The sequence below is a fragment of the Vicia villosa genome, linkage group LG2 (assembly GCF_029867415.1).
Source record: "Vicia villosa cultivar HV-30 ecotype Madison, WI linkage group LG2, Vvil1.0, whole genome shotgun sequence".
In the NCBI taxonomy this organism is placed as follows: Eukaryota; Viridiplantae; Streptophyta; class Magnoliopsida; order Fabales; family Fabaceae; genus Vicia; species Vicia villosa.
This window is the reverse complement of record NC_081181.1, coordinates 194255687-194266327: the sequence shown is the minus strand read 5'-3', so window position 1 is coordinate 194266327 and position 10641 is coordinate 194255687. Positions and strand designations below refer to the sequence as shown.

At 26.9% G+C, this 10641-nt stretch overlaps 1 long non-coding RNA gene across 1 annotated transcript; it reads left to right on the top strand.

The window, feature by feature from the left end:
• The first annotated feature begins 1593 nt into the window (after window positions 1–1593).
• On the top strand, window positions 1594–2728 carry LOC131647807 (uncharacterized). Its single transcript, XR_009297968.1, has 3 exons — window positions 1594–1954; window positions 2039–2192; window positions 2281–2728. It is a non-coding gene; the product is annotated as an uncharacterized LOC131647807 (long non-coding RNA).
• Window positions 2729–10641: the final 7913 nt, after the last annotated feature.

Genomic DNA, 10641 nt, shown 5'->3' with positions numbered 1-10641 from the left:
TTTTAAGAAATAAAAGAAATTTTTCTAAATTTAAATTTTATAAATTAAAATACTAATTTTAACATCTTATAACATAAATAAACATTATAAAACATTGCATAGTCAAAATCACATAATTAAAAAAAAATTACTATTCATCTAATATTTTTTTTAGAAACGTGTCATAATAAAACATTGTATATTAAAAAAGGAAAATATATCCTTTTAAAAAGGAGCGATATATGCTAAGATAAAAGATTAGTTTGGCATAACTAAGGGTATAAGCGTATTGGAAAAATTAATTTAATCGACCATTCAAACTGAATTGTGTTTTTTGTTTGATTATGATTCATTATTTGAATACAAAGCATACACATGTTATATATACATCTCATTTAGTTAGATATTCTATTTATGGAGAAAAAATTTGGATATTAAAATGTCAAAATTTTGAAGCTATTTCAAATAGATTTTCATAAAAAACATTTTTAAAATAATTTTTTTTTGAAAACATTACGATTTTGACTGAGTTTTTGTTCAATAATCTACGTTTATGTTATAGAATGTCAAAATTAGTGTTTGAATTTTAAAAAAACGAGTATAAAAAAATTGTAATATTTTGAAAAACGATTTTTTAAAAAATCTATTTTAAAAAATACATAGAAAAAATCATTATTTAAAGCTGAAACAAAGAAGCCTTAAAATATCATGTTAAAGTTTTCATTATTTTTAAATTAACAAAAAATATCTCTCCAAATTATATTTATTTGTATTTCTTCATAACGTATTAACATGTTGAAAATAAATGGACTGAGTTTAACATATTGATGGGTTTGTTATGCTATTCTAATTTTTGCAGCCAAAACTTTTTTGTTTATGCTTATGTCATTTTTATTTGATAGGGTTTCTTATGTTCATGGTTGTCTAATTTATATTTGCACAAACCACTATTTATGGTACATCTCTCCTATGTTTAAGGTTTAACAACCAGTTTTTTGTATTTCAGGCACCCGAATATATGTAAATCTTTAACGAAGCAAGGACTTTATTTGTTGGTTTATCTGTTGGATTTGATCAGTATGTATTGCATATATTGTTAATTAAATGTGAGTTAACTTTTAATTCAATGGGGTTATGATTGTTCAAGTGGTTTTGATTCCTACTCATTTAGAAATAGTAATGGAGTATGCAGCTGGAGGTGAACTCTCTCAGAGGATATGTAATGCCAAACGGTTTAGCGAGAATGATGTTAATAACTTGACGATTTTGCAGAATTTTTTGCTTTATTTCACAGTTTTCGTATCTAAGTTGTTTTCTTCTTTGATTATTCATGATAGATATTTCTTTCAAGCATGTTGTCATACACAAAGATGTGAGATTCTATATTATGTTTTCAGTTTGTCATTATTGTGTTATTATTCAAACTTTTGTGTTGTGTTTTCTGGTTTTTGTTCATTTATAATTATTGTGACATTTCGAATATTATGCTTTACCATCAACGATTTTAACGGTTGAAATTAATTTCTGTGACATGTTTGGTTCATTGAATTTTGAATATTATGCTTTATATATATTTGTTGTGCACTTCCATCATTGAGTTTTGACATTTGTGCTCCATTCGATTTCTTTCAAAGTTTGATTCATCTATTGTAGCTTTGAACCATAAGAAACTTTGGACATTTGTGCTCCAAACTGATTTTTGCAGCTTTGTGTTTAAAAATGAGGTGTTGAAGATAGTGATTAAAAATGAAGATGAACGAAATGAAGAGATTGTGGGGCCAATTTATTCCATTCAGAATTTCTGAAATAAGTTGAAGGAAATGAAGATGAAGAAAATAATTGGGTGTCTAACTTATTCCACGTATTCCATTCAAATTAAGATATTGGGCGTAAGCTCTATCGGTGATGTCGCCGTCCTTGCTCTGTAACCTCGCCGACAAACTCTATGAGAAACACAAAAATATTGCTCTTGAGGGTTTGTTCGCTTCTATCTCTCATTGTGATTTTTTATTTGTGTTTGATGATTATTGCAATTTGGTGAAGATTGTTGTGGAAATAGGTTGAGGAGATTATAAAGCAGCTTGCTTGTGCTGGTGATGGTTTTAGGTGGTAATGCTAATTTCTCCAAATAGCTTGAGCAACCATCAATGTCACTTCAATTCCTCTTCTCAAGTTTAATCAAATTTCTATCTTCTTGATTGTTTCATAGTAATGTATATTTTATATCTTATCATCATGTTCTTCTTAGGATGGTTAATGGATTTCTTAAAACTGCTCAAGGCGTTTCTTCTGGTGTTACAGTGATGGAGTTGATTTCAACAACAAAGACTTTCTTCTTTTCCTGTAAATCTAAAGATTAGTTGGCGACCGGTGATAACCTCAAGAAGAACCACACCAAGACCATTCATTAGTATTGCTTCCATCCTCAAGAAAAGGTTATTTGTTTCTATATGTTTAAAATGACCATTTCATGATTTGCAACATGACTTTTATGTTTTGATCGAGACAACCAGCAGTGATGATACTTCAGACAAGTAAAATCCTTGCCATTTTATGTTGATTGATTTGTTGAGATTTTAAATTTGTTCCTTTATATTTGATATATCTCCAAGAAATGAATTGAAGCATTTTTTTAATCTTACTAACATGTGACAAAAGAGAGCAAGGAGAACATGTGAGAGCAAATTAACATGTGAGAGCAAATTTTTGCTTGGTAAAAGTTATAAGCACTGTCTTAACATGTGAGAGCAAATTAAATTCAGTATAAGTATTTACTATTGTTGATGTTTATTCATTATATATGTGCTTGTCATAAAACAATTGATATATTCTTTCTTTTAATATTATTTGAGTAGGTTGAATAGTAATGTGTAGTTTGGAAGCTTTCTCTATACTAAAGAAATGTGAGTGAGGATTTAATTCAAGGCTGAATCTCCAAAGTAATGATATCACAATTGTTGTTACTAAGAAATTATATATTTATTAATGAAGTTAATAGAAGTTCGAGTTGTTTCATTTGTGGCCATAGAGTTATGACAATCTTGATCACAATTCAATTTTGTTTTCACTTTTTAGTTTATGAGTTTTTTTCTTTCAAGTAATCAGAGGTTAAAAAATGCGCTGCAGTAAATAAAAATAATGCTACCTAGAGGGTGCGTACTTATTCTACATTATAAAAATCATGTTCCTTAAAAATTTTTTTCAATAAGCAATTGATTAAAAGAGTCAGCACTAGGGGTGCAACCCTTACAAATCGGAACACCTACAAAGTTTTAAAACAATCCAAAGGAACTGTATACCAATTATAAAAGCTGCAGTAACTAGTCGGATTATGGCTAGCTAACCAACACCAAGAGAGGTAAATAACATTAAAAAACACCTTTTCGAAACAATAAGCAATTTTATCAAAGATCATTGCATTCCTCATTGTCCACAAACTCCAAACCGATGCAATCCAAATAGCGATGATCCTCTTCCTATCGGTCGACGATTTCACCTTCTCCACCACAATATCCAAACTCAAAAACTCATCTTCCGAAAAGGGAAGGTCCCCACCTACCCACAAGAAGTTGCTAACATGGAGTGAAGAAGTTGTTGTCACTTGATGTTTATGCTCTAATGGATTTAAATGCTGTCAAAAACTAATCTTTACCTATAATAAAATATCATAATTTTTATTTAAGATAATCTTTAATTTTTTTATATTTTATAATATATACATTATATTTAATTTTTTATTTTAAAAAATATAAAATACTACATACAATTAAAAATAAATCATAAAACATAATATTAAAAATCATTTAGTATCACTGATTCAAATTTTTTATAAATAATATCAAAATAAAAATAATATTTATATACCGGAAAAAATATATTGTTAATTAAAATATTTGTATATACTACAAAAAAATACTATTGTTATAAATGGAAACAACTTTATTATTGATATAAATATTGATTAGTAGAAATTTTTAGGCCATTTTGTTCAAATTTATAAAAAAGTTTGAGTCTATTAAAAATATTGAGTACATATTTATAAATGATACCTAAACAAAAATAATATTTAGATACGAGGAGAAAATTTATTATTGATCTAAATATTTTTATTTTATATAAAAATTGGTATTTATGATCCGAATATTTTTGATCCAAAAATAGTATATAAATAAATGTTTATTAGTGATCTAAATATTTTTATATACGAAAATTTACTATTGATCCAGATATTTTTGTAAACGATAAGTAAACAAAAGGAAGTTACACATAATAGTTAAAATTAAGATCAATATGAACTTAATTCAATGGATTTATTTTTAATTTTTATTGATGGAAGCCAAAATGATAATAGTATTCGTACATAAACTTGCTCAGAGGCATAGAACTAGATCAGGGTGTATTTGTGTGACAACAACATAGCTGTCCTTGACAACTGCCACTACTCGAACCTCGTCCTTTACATCTCTCTAAACAACTTTCATTAGACACTGGGCATTCATTTAAATCAAAACAATCATACGTGGGATCGCCACTCATAATTTCTTCATTTCTTCTTGCACCACCTACAATCAATACAAAGGGTTTTTATACTGAGGTGTTTTGGCATCAATTATATAGAAAATTATTTTGAAAAAAAAAATACATGCAAAAATAGGTATTGAATAAATAACCTGGATGTAAAACTAAAGCAAAGCAAAGAATTGCAATGAAAAGATGTACTCGGTTGATGCCGATAGCCATGTTTTCTTGTTTTCTTAAAAGATGAATGGACAAACAACACTTGTAAAGTAATAACTTATTGAATCTTCTAAGGATATTTATACAACAATTTTGTTTGACTGTAGCAAATTAAAAATATGAAACAATGTAATTGTGTTTTTGGAAATGAGTAAAATAACATTTCTGGAAAATTATATAATTTATTGTTTATTTGTAATTTAAAAAATTATAGGTTTAAAAGATGAAATGAGTAAAATAACATTTTTGGATAATTATATTTATTTTTTATTTATATTTTAAAAAATTATAGGCTTTCTTTAGCAAATATATGTATCACAATAATTTAAATAAAAAACAAAACAAGAAACGAACGAACTTAAGGGTCCGTTTGTTTAGACTTTTTAAAAAATGATTTTCATAGTGTTATATAATTTTGAGTATAAAAGTTTTACAAATAAATTTTTTTATAAAAGCTTCATATTAAAATTTGGTTTGAATAGTTATTTTTAAAATGTGATTTGAGGTATTTCATCTATTTATGGAGAAAAAATTTGGATATTAAAATGTCTAAATTTTGGAGCTATTTCTAATAGATTTTCCTAAAAAACATTTTTGAAATACATTTTTTTTTAAAAATTACGATTTTGACTGAGTTTTGGTTCAATAATCTACGTTTATGTTATAGAATGTCAAAATTAGTGTTTGAATTTTAAAAAAACGAGTATAAAAAAATTGTAATATTTTGAAAAACGATTTTTTAAAAAATACATAGAAAAATTCATTCTTTAAAGCTGAAACAAAGAAGCTTTAAAACATCATGTTAAGGTTTTCATTACTTTTAAATTAACAAAAAATATCTCTCTAAATTATATTTATTGGTATTTCTTCATAACGTATTAATGTAAACTATGGGTGTTTGTGGTACAATTTGATCGACTGAGACAAAAATTACACCCCTTAACCCAACTAACAATTGTCATAAAAATGATTTAGTTAAATATTTAATATTCTTATGTGTGTCAATAAAAAAACATAATATTTACTTTGAAAATAAGTAAGTACATTTAAAAATTATATATATATATTTTTTAAATTACATGTTTATTTAGAAAAAATATTTGTAACTCTAAATATTTTAATAAAAATGAATAATAAGATATATATTTTTAGAAAAAAAGATTAGCATTTTTAAAAATGAATTATATGGTAAATAACTTATTTATATACTCTTTAAAAAAACATTATAAAAAGTGTATTTGAATGGTTAAATATATTTAGAAAGTATATTTTTAATTAGAATAAATAGGTAGATATATTATTTGGTTAAAGAAATATTTAGAAAGTACGGTTAAATAATTTTGAAATACATTATAAAAATTAGGTAGACATATTGTATAAATATATGAATTAGAGTGAATATTTATAAGTGTATATATATTTATAATAAGTGAATAGTATAATATAAGTTTTATTTTTAGAAAAAAGCAAAAAGTATTGAATATTATCTATAGCGGTGAAAATTTGAGACCGAGACTATTAGATTGACTTAGCTCGTATTTTAGTGAAAATCGTCACCGCGCTTTATTATTTCCAAGGGAAATAAGAAAAGAACGAAGTAAAATCCAAAGACATTTTTAAATCAAAACTAATAAAATAAACATAGATCTTAAGTTTGGGGGTTGGTTATGCAAAAGGACGGTATTAGTACCCTTTAATTTATATATATATAGATCTATAGTCTCTTTGAATATATATATATATATATATATATATATATATATATATATATATATTGTTTTATTCTTATTATTTTTGTTTGGTGAAATAGAGTGGGATGATGAGAAAGAGAGTTTTATTATGCTCGGAAAGACGTCGCATCTTTTGCATACATACCCCTTCTATGCAATTTGAAAGTCAGAGCATTTGTTATTTTGCTCAAGAAGAAAACATGAAAGTTTGTTTTGTTTTCATTTTACTGGGAAATACATTTTGTCGAATTTGAATGGAATCACCACATGTCATTCACAAGTACGAGGGAGTGAGTATTTGCATCATTTTGATATGGAAAGCTTTACTTGGATTGACTCTATAACCATATCTCACATTTAAGTGGGCAATATTAACCACTTCAACCTACATCTCTTAGGGGTTTATAGGGGTTGCACCACTAAAAGAAGGGACTAATATTTTTTTTCTTTTTGATAAGGTTTAAATGGAAAAAGAGTGCAATCAAAAAGATTTGATGAGTTTTGTTCTTCTTAAGGTTTTTGAAATGCTTTGAATATGCTTTAGGTGTCTTGGCATTTATTTGAGAAAAAATATTTCAATAACTTAACAAAGTCAAGATTTGTTATGAAGTTTGAAAGGAAAAGGTTGATGGCAATGCACAAGATGATCAACTTATAAAATTAGAGGTATGACTCAATATGTGGATTTAGAATGTTTGGGTTTGCTTGGTGGTGATGCACACGGGAATCGACTTACAAGAAGTGGGTTAGGGCTTGGTATGTGGACCAAGAGTGCGAGGTTCACAATTTATTCACACACACAAAGTAAACAAGCATATGAGAAAACTGAAGAAAGCGGTAAAATTATTACAAATCCAATAGAGGAATGGGGAATACACTTGACAAATGGGGATGGGTCCACATGCATGCATAGTCTTAATTGAAATAAGCATAAACAAAAACATCCACAGAGAAACAATTATTAAAGACTTGGTAAAGATCATTGTAAGAAAGTCTAAGAGTCAGTTGTGGTGTGTGCACCAACTGCCAAAAAAAGCTCATTGTAAAAAAGCCCAAGAGTAATTGTTATTTGTGGTTGGTGGCGATGCACAAAGCGATATACTTACAAGGATTTGAAAATGGCTTGATTGTTAATAAAGAAATTGGTTCTTTTTGAAAATGGGTTTAAGTGTGTAAGTGAAGATTAATAATTTGATAACAAAACACAATCAAAATGAAAGCAATAAAAATTTAGATATCAAAATGTCAAAATTTTGAAGCTATTTTAAATAGATTTTCATAAAAATTATTTTTGAAATACATTTTTTGAAAAAAAGTACCATTTTGACTAAGTTTTAGTTCAATAATCTATGTTTATGTTATAGGATTTCAAAATTAGTGTTTCATTTTAATAAAAACGAATATAAAAAAAATTGTAATGTTTTAAAAAACGGTTTTAGAAACAATATTTTTAAAAATACATTAAAAATCCATTATTTAAAGCCGAAACAAACAATCCTTAAAATATCGTGTTAAAGTTTTCATTACTTTTAAATTAACAAAAACTATCTCTTCAAATTGTATTTATTGGTATTTCTTCATATCGTGTTAATATAAACTATGGGTGTTTGTGGTACAATTTGATCAACTGAGACAAAAATTCATCTGACTCAAAGATAAATTTACTCGTTTTTTTGTTTGTTATGAATGTTTTAATTAGAAAACTCTCATCTGACCAGATCCAATTTCATATAGTTTAATTATTTCTTGAATCTTTTTCATACATTTATTTAACAATCATTTTTTACGACAATAAATTAAATATATAAAATAGAGTAATTGTGTTTTACATGGATATTAGTTTTATTAAAAATGCATGTCGTTGTTAGAGTTAAATTTTGGACCAACAACTTACACCCTTTAACCTAACTAGCAATCGCCAGTTGAACTATCCTACCCACTCATTTGTTGTGTTTATTTCAGTACCGCTTGTACTTTCTAATATCATTTTTGTATTGTATTAATACCTTTATTCCCTAATATCTTAATATATATTTTTTCATTAAAAAACAATTCAAAAATACAAGCGATTTGAGACAAAAATAATTTTTTTAACTATTCATGAATTTTATAAAACTATAGAAAAAAACTCAATTAGTTTCTTTTAATTGTAAAATAAAAATGATTTTATAAAAAAATATAATAATATAAGAATTAATAAAAAAAATTGTATTGGTTTAGCACCCTTGTACAATTTAATGCAAAGTCGCTTATATTAAAAAAATAACAAAAAATAAATTTAGTTCTATTGACAATCAATTGTTGGTTTTCGTGTAATTCATCTAAATAGAGTTTCCAATATATTTATTTATTGGCAACAACATGAATGTCCATGACAAGTGCCCGTCAAACCTCGTCGTTGACAATTCATCAAACAAGTTTCATTAGATAATGGACATTCCGCTGTTTCATAACAATTGGGATCGCCATTCCTAGTTTCTTCATATCTTGTTGCACCACCTACAATCAATACAAAGAGTTACCACCTACACTCAAATAAACTTTGTCCTAATGTCATTAACAATGAAAGCATGAATAGTTATAATTTTAGATCTAAAAGGATTTGTGGCATCAATTATATTAAAATTGTTTTTAATTTATGGATGAACATAGCAATTGCAAGACAAAACTCATGAAATAGTAAACTCCCAATCCTAAATCATACATATCAAACCCCGCATACATTACCCAATTATGTCCACTTATAATCACTTGGATTCACACCCTTACCTTAGATTAGATGGAATCTCTAGTCCTCCCTCTTCAAGAATTTCCTTTCTCTTCTATTCTCTTCTCTTCTAGCCTCTTTTCTTTCTTTTCTTTCTAACTTAGATTTTTCTCACATAACCTCTCTTATTATCTCTATTCTTGTTGGGCTTAACTCACCCAATTCCACATTCTAATTAATTAAGCCCATTACTAGATATTTACGAATCTTCACACATATACTTAATTATTTAAATACCACACATATTCAATTTATCACAAGAACACCAATTAATTAATTAACACATAAATAGTAATTAATAAAAATAAATACCTAATGCAAGATAAAGTAGTTATTTTTATAGTGATTTTTTTTTTTCTGATTTTGATGAATGTTGTTAAAGTTGTGATTTTTATTTCGATCTTTTTTGATATTTTGCTAAAGTATCTTAAAGTTGAGATTTTTATAACTTTGCTATTTGATGTATGTGTTATTCATGCTGGTTGATGTTTTCAGCAATATACCACGTTAATGTGAAGGACTTCAAATATAGGTTTCTTAACAAACCATATGTCATTAACCTAACGGGCGAGCTCACGTTGAAGGATATTACACAGTTTTATGTATTCTTGGAAGAGAGATAGAAAATCCACTACTTAAATACTTTCTTTTCTAAGGTTTGATTTTTCTTTGTCCTCTTGATTTTCTTATATGCCATTTGTGAATATTATTATGCTTATAATAGTAGTTTCTTTTCCACCTACAAATACACTAGTCAATTACCTTCTTATATGCCATCTGTGAATATTATTATACTTATAATAGTAGTTTCTTTTCCACCTACAAATACACTAGTCAATTACCTTCTGCAACTCACTGAATCGGGGTATTTGTGTTTCTAAATTAGCTATTGTGCTATGAAGTCATTCATAATATGATAACATGAAATAACTTCTTATGTTTTGCCCTTCCCACCTTTTATTGAGTGTATGCGGAACTTAAAGTATCTATCTAATTAAATTTAACAAACTGCTCATTTTTGTTGTGATTACAGCTTGTAGTTTAGTTTATGGTTATATTTGTTATTTTCCAGAACAAGGTAAAATTCATGTGAACTAATAACATTAAATATCTAGCATTTTGTAACTTTATAGGTTCCTCTGTTGCAATTAGGTTAGCGTATGCGGCGTAGCTGCTATCCTGTTCCTTTTTCTCGCACTTTCCTAGTCATAGTTAAGTCAGTTTGATTAGTTGGAATTTAGTTAATTCAGATTTATATTTTAGGAATTATTGCAGGGGTTTCTGAGTTGGTTTTGTCACTGTGTGGATCGAGATGGTGCAGTTTCGACGAGTTTGCTTTGCGCTGAAAATTGAGACAAATTTTTGTGCCAATAATTTCTGTTTTGTAACATAAAGGTTATGTGAACCTTTGGGTTTTCTCTGTTTTTA